Here is a 10,449-nt window from a genome sequence, read left to right as displayed (position 1 = left end):
TCATGCTGCCACATCAAGATCTAGTCTAGTCGTTTCATAATGCCCCCTTCTCCCTGCACCACCAAACCTCCCCACACACCGGGCTAAAGTCACAGTGCTTTTTACTCGGAAAGCCATGGAAATGTGAAGTTTACTGTTTTGCTCTCTCTGATAAAATATAGCATAATAACTGGTTGCTGGGTTACTGCATAAAACACAGGCCCCAAATGTAGCCAGGAAGAATAGTTAGCAATTAAGTAAAGGAAATGACTAGTGGGTTTGAAACTCAACACACGGCCCATGTACTTCTTAGCAAAGGAAGGCATCTGGGTTACTTAGGCAACTTTTATCACTAAGGAAGTAGTTTTGGTGACTCACACTCATACAGAATGACTGCTTTCAAAATCTGTTATTTGGTGCCTTTACCATTGGGCTTCTGTTTTCCTTTATCTTTGGACTGGGACAGAAAAAAGCTACATTTGGATGGCACGGGTTTATTACTTAGTAGCATATGATTCTCTGGCTGACCCATGTTTTGAAATTTAATGGACCCGTGGTGATCAGAGTAAAAGGTCAGTAGTTCTTGCCCTGTATTGGTATATTAAATGTAGAACTGAGCTTATCTTCTAAGCAGCAATGTTATGTCTTATATTTTTTTTAAAAGATTTTATTTATTTATTTGTCAGAGAGAGAGGGAGAGAGAGCGCGAGCACAGGCAGACAGAGGCAGAGGGAGAAGCAAGGAGCCTGATGCGGGACTCGATCCCAGGACGCTGGGATCATGACCTGAGCCGAAGGCAGCTGCTTAACCAACTGAGCCACCCAGGCGTCCCTATTTCTTATATTAACAACATTTCTTGTCAGTTACTTTTTGTTATTTGATGTAACAATACTGTTATTGAAAATACTGGTCACACTACAGGGCTTTATACCATAACCTAAAATGCCTCAGTTTTCCCCCAAGGAGATGAAAAATGGAATTAAATTGTTCATGGAGAGCTGCCTGGAGTATATATTGTGTTGTATATATTATTGTATATCATACATTGTATATATTGTACATTGTATACCTATTGGTATATTGTCTATATTATTATATACAAAAAATAGAGGAACTGGCAGGAAAAGTCCTCTTCCAGCTTCTCTCTTCAGATTATCTGTCTGCCCGCTCGATGTTCTAATAGTATTTCCTGACAATTGATATTTTTCTGTGTTAAAAAATAGTAGAGAAGTTGAAGAAGAAGTGAGTTAATTCCTAGAGTGATGGGCCGATAATGTGCTTGGAGAATTATGGAAGAACTTACTATTGACAAAGAAAAGCGGGAGCCAAGACCAGGTGATTGGGCTCGTGGGTTTGGTTACAGAGGCTCTGGCTTTGTCCCATAACCTTCTCGATATCAGTGTTCAGTGCAGTCAGCATAGGGCTCGCCTGGATGGTCTTTGTATCTTTTGTTCTAACTCCAGAAATCGTGCTGTAAGTCTCAAAAGTGTAGCTGTTTTCATTTTGCTTTTAATTTAGCCCTTTTCTGCTTTTAATTTTGTGGCTGGAAAAGCTTGAAAAAGGCAATGAGTCATGACAACCATTTCTTTTCCTTCCAGATAGAAGTGTTCAGTGTGAGGCCAGGGCACGGAGCACCATTTGTGCGATTCGTGAGCCTTAGCAGCCCCGCCCTCTTCTGTGGGGCCCCTTTCAGGGAACATGGGAGAAGGGACAGTCCTGTGGTTCTCAAAGTGGGGTTCCCAGACCAGCAACATCAGCATCATCTGCTGTTTGTTGGCAATGCTGTCGCTTCCCACATTAGGCTGACCGAGTCAGAACTCTGGAGCAGAGGCCCAACAATCTGGTTTTTAAGAAGACTTCCAGATGATTCTGAGGAGTGCTGATGTCTGAGAACCACCATGCTAGTGAATTATTAGTATTTGTGGCCATGAAGAGTATGAAAACTACAGTGGTTGGAGAGTGGGGACATTGATGAGTCTGTTGATGAGGAAATGAGGAATAGTTAGGAGAGAGAGTTTTAACTTGAGAATCAAAAAACAAAAAGTCTGGAATTTAATGAGGAAGACTGATTGCTTGCAACAGTTACCTTTGCTTTCTTAGAGAAGGACAATCCGGATGACCGGGGGATTGTGAACTAACTATATGGGCATGGTTCTGAAATTCTCGAATAATCTCTCGTGAGAGAAGTCATGCCTTTCCGTATGAGGACATACACTCAACTCAGGTTTGTAAAATCCTTTAAGACTCTCATGGGCCGTTGGCTTGCTCAGCTCATTTGCATCTTGAGGCCCCTATTTCTGCGTCTGAAAACCATATGCGTTGTTACTTGCCACAAATGATCTCATCAGCATGAAGTCAGAGATTTGGGATATATAAGAGGATTTGTGAAGTGATCTGATTACTGAAAAACGTGAAGCGTGAGAATGAAGAATAATTACTATCGATATGGACAGGAAAGAGGGGTTTAGAAGGCGATCCAAAAATGGGTGGCTATTTCAATTTCCCTTTGACACATATACCACCTTTAATCCTGGCTCTGTTGTGTAGTACTTTTTGATGTTAAGTAAATCACAGTTTTTCAAAGCTTTTCACTTTAATTTCCTCAAAAAAAAAATACCATCAATGATAATCGACTCAGAGGATTGTTGTGAGAAAAAAGATTAGATTAAAATATGAAAATGGAGCTTGCGAAGGTCAAACATTACACATTTTAGATACTGTTGTTAGGATTGTTGTTGTTTTATGTCTGGGTTGAGGAAGCTTCGCGATTATTGACATAATGACATCCAGGAGTTTGGAATAAATGTGTATGTCAGCAGATTTTATGATTACAAAAAATAGCTATGTTTGCTTTCCTACTAATTCTCCTCCAGTGGAATGTTTTCATTTTCTCATGAAATGAGGGAGATCCACACATGTTTTATTAAAGAAAGCAGCCTGATATTTTTTATCCTTTGAACAGAGATACTGCATTTCACTCATTCCTTCAGGGAAAGATGACAGATTCTGGAGTCCAGGCTATGTGGGTTAAATTCCCAAGTTCTGCATAAGCCTTAGTTTCCTTGTATATTAGAAGGAGGTGTTAATATGGAGGTATATCAAGATGAAGTGAAAATATAAATAAAATGCATGGTAGAGGGGCACAAGGTAACCACCCAATAATGTGGATTGTTATTAAACTACAGCATGAAGAGGGGTGATGAGTCTGAAAAATCAGGAGCAGGAGAAAATAAGAAGACAAGGGCCCGATCATTTTGCAAATGAAAATTCAAGTAGGTCCCATGACTTTCTGGTGACTCCTACTAAATTAAACAATTCTCTCTTTCAAATAGACAAAATTAATCATAGTGATTTATAATCTGCGTATCTACCTAATTAGTCAAAATTTCAATCTCGATTTAAAGTTACACATCTTCCCTTTCCAGGCTCCCTCTCCAGGCTTGAGTGTGCTGGTTGCAAGGGAATGGGAGTCCTAGATCTCTCTTTAGGAAGTGCTTCTCCTCGCCCTTCCCCATCTTGCTAACTAAGGTCTCCTACTTCAGGGTTAGATCTCATGGAGAAGAGGTAAGGGAGATAAGAAAGTTCTTTCTTGACAAGTACGGTTGGTGATCTAGAGTTTACGTGTCTCCATTGAGCATGTGTTTAAAACTGGCCCTTTCTCTAGCAGGTGCGTCTCTGGGGACTTCTCATCATTGGGATGGCTCTCTGAAAGTGGCTTTAACATGCATTCGTATTTGGTCTTTTAGAGTCTCTAGAAGTCATTCAGAAGTATACTCTTTGATTCTTTCAGCTGCGGTAACTTCTTTCCGGGGGCTCATCCTCCCACAGGATCTAAAACAGGGAGCTCTCTCTGTTTTGGTTCAGATCTAGTCTAAGGGAAATACTTGACTTTCTAAAACTAGGGGATAGAGGATAAGTACAGTTGTAAACACCCAGGGTTGTTCTTTGAAGCTCTTTGTGTGGGTCCTGAGGTGAGTAGCAAAAAGCTCCATAGATCTTCTAGGGAAAAAGGTCAATCCACATAGCATGCTGGCAACTTTCTCCAAACACTTTCCTCTTCTGGACTCCTGGTTGACTCAGTCGGTTAAGCATCCAACTCTTGGTTTTGGCTCAAGTCATGATCGCAGGGTCGTAAAATCAAGCCCTGCATTGGGCTCCCCACTCAGGGGAGAATCTACTTCCTCTCTCCCCTGCTGCACCACCAACTCCCTATTTTTATGTGTGTTCTCCCTGTTTCTCTCCCTCTCTAAAATAAAATCAATCTTAAACAACAACAACAACAAACTTTCTCCTTCAATAATCTCCAACTCAGGGTGCCTGGGTGGCTCAGTGGGTTAAAGCCTCTGCCTTTGCCTCAGGTTATGATCTCAGGGTCCTGGGCTCTCTGCTTGGCGGGGAGCCTGCTTCCCCCTCTCTGCCTGTCTCTCTGCCTACTTGTGATCTCTGTCTGTCAAATAAATAAATAGAATCTGTAAAAAAAATAATCTCCAACTCATTTATACCTTCATTTGAGATACCTTCATCATGGAGAGACAGATGGTTATAAGAGTGATGTAACTCTTTCCAGAACCCTTCCTTTGAAAACTTCAAGTTATAGTGTTGTTTTTCACTTCAGAATGTGGTTTCTGCTGTGTGCTGCTTCATTTGAAACTTGTACTTGAACTCCTATGAAAGGAAAGGGGAAAGGATCACTTTGGGGTTGGCCTGACTTGGGGAATGCCCTGACTTCTCAGACCATCACCCCCAAGTTGTTGTGGCTGCCAACGAGAAAATGGTTTGGCCATGCATGAGGGTCAGTGGTTTGACCCTCGTGAGTGCTCAAATCCCAAGGTTATCCCGAAGTAAATCTTTCAGTGTGAGTGTTTTTTCAGATGTTCAAATTTAATCTTTTTCTCACAGGCAGCTTTTTGTTTTTTAATGTGACTAATTTACATTATTCCTGATTTACATGATCAATCTTGGGGCTTGCTCATGTTATTGTTTTAGGAGCTAAAATGTGTTTAAAAATGGTGTTCAGATGATGGAAAACTTAACTTTTGCCTGTTAATCTGACCCTAAATTCCCACTTGTATTAAATAAACTCATCTTGAGTCAAATTAAATATGTCATGTATTGTGTTTAAATTTCAATTATTATTATTGTTATTATGTTTGCATTTCAGGCATGACATTTTCTAATGTGAGCGTTCACACATGGATACATGTGTACAAGTAAATGCAGCTCTGAACTCGGGCCCAAAATGTCTGTGACTGCCTTGTGGTAGTTCTGGAGGTGGATATCTAAGTTCATTCTGTAATATGGACTTGGACTTGGAATGTTTTTGTAGATACTAGGTACTATTGTGAAAATTACATAGATCTCTGAAAAATTCCTGGGAATTTGAAAATTGGGTATGTTAGGTATATTTGTCTAGTAGCTCTTAATATCAATTTGGTTATTATTATTTTTTTTAAGTATGCTTGATTGGCACCGTGGAGTTAGGATAGCCAAACTTTGAGATAATGACTAAATGCTCATCTATGCATCCATCCACTCAAGGGACCTCTAAAATTGCCAAAAATGGCCAGCAATCCCTGTATTGGCAAATGAAAGATGATTCCAGACTTTGCTGTGAAAGAGAGGAGAAGGTAAAGAGTTCAAGGCTCAGAGGCAAAGACCCTTTGCTTATCTTTGCTGCTGCTTTTACTGGTGCTTCAGAATCCTCACAAATCCTTATCGCTGTTCTCAAGCACAGTGATGTCTGGCAAGGGGTCTTACAGGAACTAGGAGGATCTGTTTATAGGAAAGATACAGAAAGATAAAGTATGCTTGTCTGCCTGTTCTCTGAGTTCTGCTAAACATACCCTAAGGGACAATGCATACATCTCTCAGACCACAGGGCAGCTGTTTTGGGGCTTAGAAAGTTTCTAGGGAAGGCAACTCCCCACAGCCTTCCAAAGGCAGAGTGGTCACAGGGGCCTCAGCATTCCAATGGTCTACGCCCTTTTCCGGAAACTTCCTTCACTGCAAGTGTTAACATTTTAGCAAGCCAGGTATTATGGCTGGTTTCATGCTCTTCATGAAACCCAACATAAATATTAGAATTTTGTACTATGGTTGCTCATGGTTAAAAATAAATCATCATCATCATAAAACATTGGTACTAATCTGAATTTTTAAAAAAGCAAGATCTGTATTTTGGTTCCTAGTTGTGAGAAATGAGTGGAATCTTTTATTTTTTACCCTGAAAATACTTTCTGTTTGACAACTTTTTAAGTAAATATATGGGAACAATATTGGCAAGGCCAGGTGCCTTATACCTTAGTGTTCTTTGCTTTCCTTTCCTCTCATTTTGTCTTTTCATGTTCTCCTGGTCTCTTCTTTCCAGGGTGCCGGGGCTGTGCTCAGAGGAGATCATGATCCGTGGAAAGATGACCCGAACCTGTCAACTTGGAGCCAATTTGAGCATATGGAGGCAAAGAGTCAAAACGGAAAGAAAGAAAGAGACTCTTCTGGATTTTGTACAGCTCTGTAATTTAAACAGGATTGAGCGTGGCAGCAGGCTGCCTGGTGTATCAGAGTGGATGCAAAGATGGTAAACTGGAAGGAGGCCTGGAAAGAAGGGAAATGGGCAATGAGCATCTCTTGAGACAAAGCAATGTGTGTGTGTGTGTGTATGTGTGTGTGTGTGTGTTATGTGTTTTAGCAAGGTTTAAAAAGGTTTTATTAAGTTGGAGGAATCCAATTTAGGGGGCACCTGGGTGACTCCATCAGAAGAGCTTGCAAATCTTGATCTCGGGTTCAAGCCCCACCTTGGGCCTAGAGCTTACTTAAAAAAATAACAAAAAAATAAATTGGAAGCATCAGGATGAACTTGCAGCTTAAAAAATTTTCCCTTCTAAAGCTGAACGAGTCTACTCTCTCTAAAGCTGGTTGTGTGGAACATTGAATGTTCTGTTATTCTTCCAGTAAAAGAAGGTTGGGGAGGGGTAACTGGTACCAAATCTGGGGGTCAAATATAAAAATGAGCTTAGAATAGGAAGGAATAGCCAAGAAATGTTTGCAAAAGAAGAGGAATTCTGGGGGTTCCTAGTAGGTGTGAAAATGTATTTCCAAGTTCCACTGTTTGCCAGTGTGATTTGCCAACAGGAACAGCAGAACATACCCCAAGAAGGGCTGGCCCCCATGAGGACGAACCTGCCTTAGAATATAGTATGTGAACAAGGAAGTATTACAAACCACTGTGGAAGGGGAATCTAGGTATTTGCAGAAAAGTTGGGTTTAAAACCTCTCCTTGCATACCAATCAAAATAGATTAAAAAAATGAAACATAGAGGAAGAGAACATACAGCTGAATGTAGCTCATTTTTTCCCCAAGTATAGGACTTCCTCTTAAAAAGACATTGGATAATCACACAGGAAAACTGTGTGTATTTGACTGCAGAAAATTAAATACGTTTGTGTCATAAAATATTATAAACCAAATCCAATGGAAACTGATGAACAGAGAGACATTTTTACAACACACATAGCTGACAGCTTTATAGCCACAAAAAAAAAAACATTGTGGTAATGCAGTCAGAAACTCGTATTATCCCAGTAGCAAAAGGACAAATATAACAAATAACTGACAGAAGAAAATAATTACAGATGTCCCATAAACATGTGATAATTCATCCTCGATATGACTTTTTAAAAGGAAAATAAAAATAACACACTAATTTTTTGGCCTATAAGATAGACAGAACTTTAAAATGGCAACACTTGTTCATGAGGATAAAGCAGGTGAGGGTCCTCAGCCAATGATGACAAGTTGGGCTCGTAATCATTTTGGAAATGCATCAGGAACTTAGGTAGTAATTATGTCTTTCACCTCGTAAGCCCCCCTTCTAGACTCTAGCTGATGAGAACCTCAGAGCATTTGAATATTTATATGCAAGAATTTCATCGCCCTGTTCACATAGCAAAAAACGGAATCCTCTTCAATGTTCAATACTGAGAGACCACAAAAAGAAATTATGGATGTTTATGTATTACAGAAGCTACTAAGGTGGGAAGGATACCCAGTGAACAGTTGAAAGTGGCTGATTTTTAGGGATGAGGGTGGAATCAAGGCATTTTTGGAAGCTGGATTTTTTTTTTTTTTTACCTTTTGTAATTTGCTTTACTCCTCCAAATTAGCATGCATTATTCAGAAAATTCAGAAAAAAAATTTCATAAAAAGTAAAGGTGATATGTAAAAAATGATATATCCCTTTGATACAAATGCAAAAGTGATCATGATAAAATGTTAGATTGAAAAAAAACAGGGTATAAAACACAAATGCAGTAAGATGATGATTTTGGTCAAATATAATGAGTGCAAAGACTAGAGAGAGAAATACTATGATTTAGCTATAGTTATCTCTTGTGGCTTTTTGAAATTTTCTTTTAAAATATATTTTCCTATTTTCTGCATTATGTGTAATGGGCATAAATATTTTATTAGCTGTGAACATAGAGGAAGAACAGTCCTCTTACAGTTGGATTGGGCTCTCGATTCTGGGCATTTCTGATGTTATGTTTATTAGGTCTCTTTCACTTCGGGTGATAACCAGAAAATTATTTTTCAAATAATGTCTTACCTCTATAGGGAAAAAGTAATACGATGGAACTGCAGTCTTAAGCTTTTGGGTTTTCAAACTGCAAGGACACAGAAATAACGCTCTTGGTTGCATTCTTTGCCACCCTATTCTTGAAGTAAGGCCTACAGTAAAAGAAGGAAAAAAAAAAAAAAAAAGATAGGCCACGCAGATTCCTGACATTCTTTCCTAACCAGAATGATTTTTAACCCCTAATGTGATTTTTCCCCCTTAAAATAGATACCATCTCTTGTCTTTCAGTTATTCTTTGATACCTTCCAATTTTTTTTTAAATTGGTGCTCTCTCCTGATTCTTTAAAAACAAAACAAAACAAAACAAAACAAAAAACCAGTGTCTGTGATTTGTAAATAAATCTGTTCACTTGGAGAATATTGATTTATGGGACAGTCAGCCAATCACATGAAAATTTCCCATTTTGATTCTTTGTTAAAAAAAAAAAACCAAAAAACCCAAAACTCTGAATATTAAAAAAGAAAAACTGATAGGGCCTAAATGGATTTATGAGCATTTTAAACATTCATAAAGGTCTTTGAAACTTACAGGCTTACATTATCATTTATGGTTGATACTGTCCTATTATTAAAACATACTTCACCATCCACTGAAATTTAGTCTATTTTGGTCATTCCGTATTCTCTGAATGATTAAACATAGAACAAATCCCTTTGAGACTTGGACTATATTTTAACTCTGCAGTGATTACCTTAGATGGGAATGAAAGAGTCAGTCTTGATCTTCAGGACTCAGGGTAACTCTGTTAATGACCTCTGGGGCATTCCCAGTGTGAATAGAAAGTTTGGGGGAATCAGTGTTACTCGTGTTATATAATGTTTCCTGGAGTGACTTTGAAAGATTGTAAGGCCAATTTCAACAATTTTAAGTAAATGCAAAGTTGCATTGTTTTCTTATGGAGTGACTAGATATAGTAAAAATGTGATGATGTTTTGGTTATTTTTATCACTACTGGATCCTATGAGAATGATCTTAAGTGATATTAGTGTTGGTATCTAGACTTGTACCTGACTAGTAAGGGGAGGGTGAAAAAAATCCTTTATTTATTTATTTAGATTTTATTTATTTATTTGACAGAGAGAGAAATCACAAGTAGGAGAGAGGTGCGGGGGTGGTGGAGAGGGGAAGCAGGCTCCCTGCTGAGCAGAGATTCCCAATGCAGGGCTGGATCCCAGGACCCTGGCATCATGACCTGAGCCAAAGGCAGAGGCTTAACCCACTGAGAGCCACCCAGGCACCCCCCCAAAAATCCTTTTATTTGACTTTTTTCTGCATTTCAGTTTGTTGGTAAGTGACAACTGTAGCGGTGAGGGAAAAAAAGGCTCTGAAGACGAATGAGGGGTTTTATGGAGCGTGTATGTGTTTTGTTTCTGTAGGGTGTATGTGAGTGTGTGTGTGCACACACGTGTGTTTCTCTATTCCTGCCCTTGCTGGATCTGGTTAGGGGGATTTGTTCATCTCAAACAGTTCTGAAGGTTTGGTGAATTAGCAGAGAACAGGAGCAAAGTAGTAAGAGCTCGCTTTGTCATTTTTATCTCCTCTATTCCCATCCTGGGTCTTGTTTTCGCACCTGAAATAATGAAGGCTGTAATAGAAAACAAAAAGGAAAGACATCTTGTTAGAGAATATGCAAATCAGTCTATTAGTAATATAGGCTCTTTGAAAGCATACCAGGAAAATAATTCTCTGTATGTGATTGTTAGAAAACAGTGGACTATCGCTTCCAGTGTTGAGTTGTTCAGAGAGGGAAGTTGCTGAGACAGAGGAAGGAAATCAGGATTTATTATTCTAGGGACATCACCGAATTTCTCTCTCTCTTTCTCTCTCCCTGTGTAT

The 10,449-nt window shown here is 39.2% G+C and overlaps 1 protein-coding gene and 1 long non-coding RNA gene across 2 annotated transcripts in view; both read left to right on the top strand.

Moving 5' to 3' along the window:
• The first annotated feature begins 360 nt into the window (after positions 1 to 360).
• LOC122891086 lies at positions 361 to 3,430 on the top strand. The gene is made up of 5 exons (XR_006381250.1): positions 361 to 551; positions 1,203 to 1,314; positions 2,080 to 2,203; positions 3,165 to 3,251; positions 3,405 to 3,430. It is a non-coding gene; the product is annotated as an uncharacterized LOC122891086 (long non-coding RNA).
• A 3,106-nt stretch (positions 3,431 to 6,536) lies between these two features.
• The window catches only part of TRDMT1 (tRNA aspartic acid methyltransferase 1), a 65,314-nt gene continuing 61,401 nt past the window's right edge, over positions 6,537 to 10,449 (top strand). Inside the window, exon 1 of the mRNA XM_044226476.1 lies at positions 6,537 to 6,553. The gene's annotated coding sequence lies outside the window, so the exon portion shown is untranslated. The remainder of the gene's footprint in view (positions 6,554 to 10,449) is intronic.

This window comes from Neovison vison, chromosome 12, assembly GCF_020171115.1.
Source record: "Neovison vison isolate M4711 chromosome 12, ASM_NN_V1, whole genome shotgun sequence".
Lineage (NCBI taxonomy): Eukaryota > Metazoa > Chordata > Mammalia > Carnivora > Mustelidae > Neogale > Neogale vison.
The sequence above is the reverse complement of the archived record's forward strand: the minus strand, read 5'-3'. Positions and strand labels throughout refer to the sequence as shown.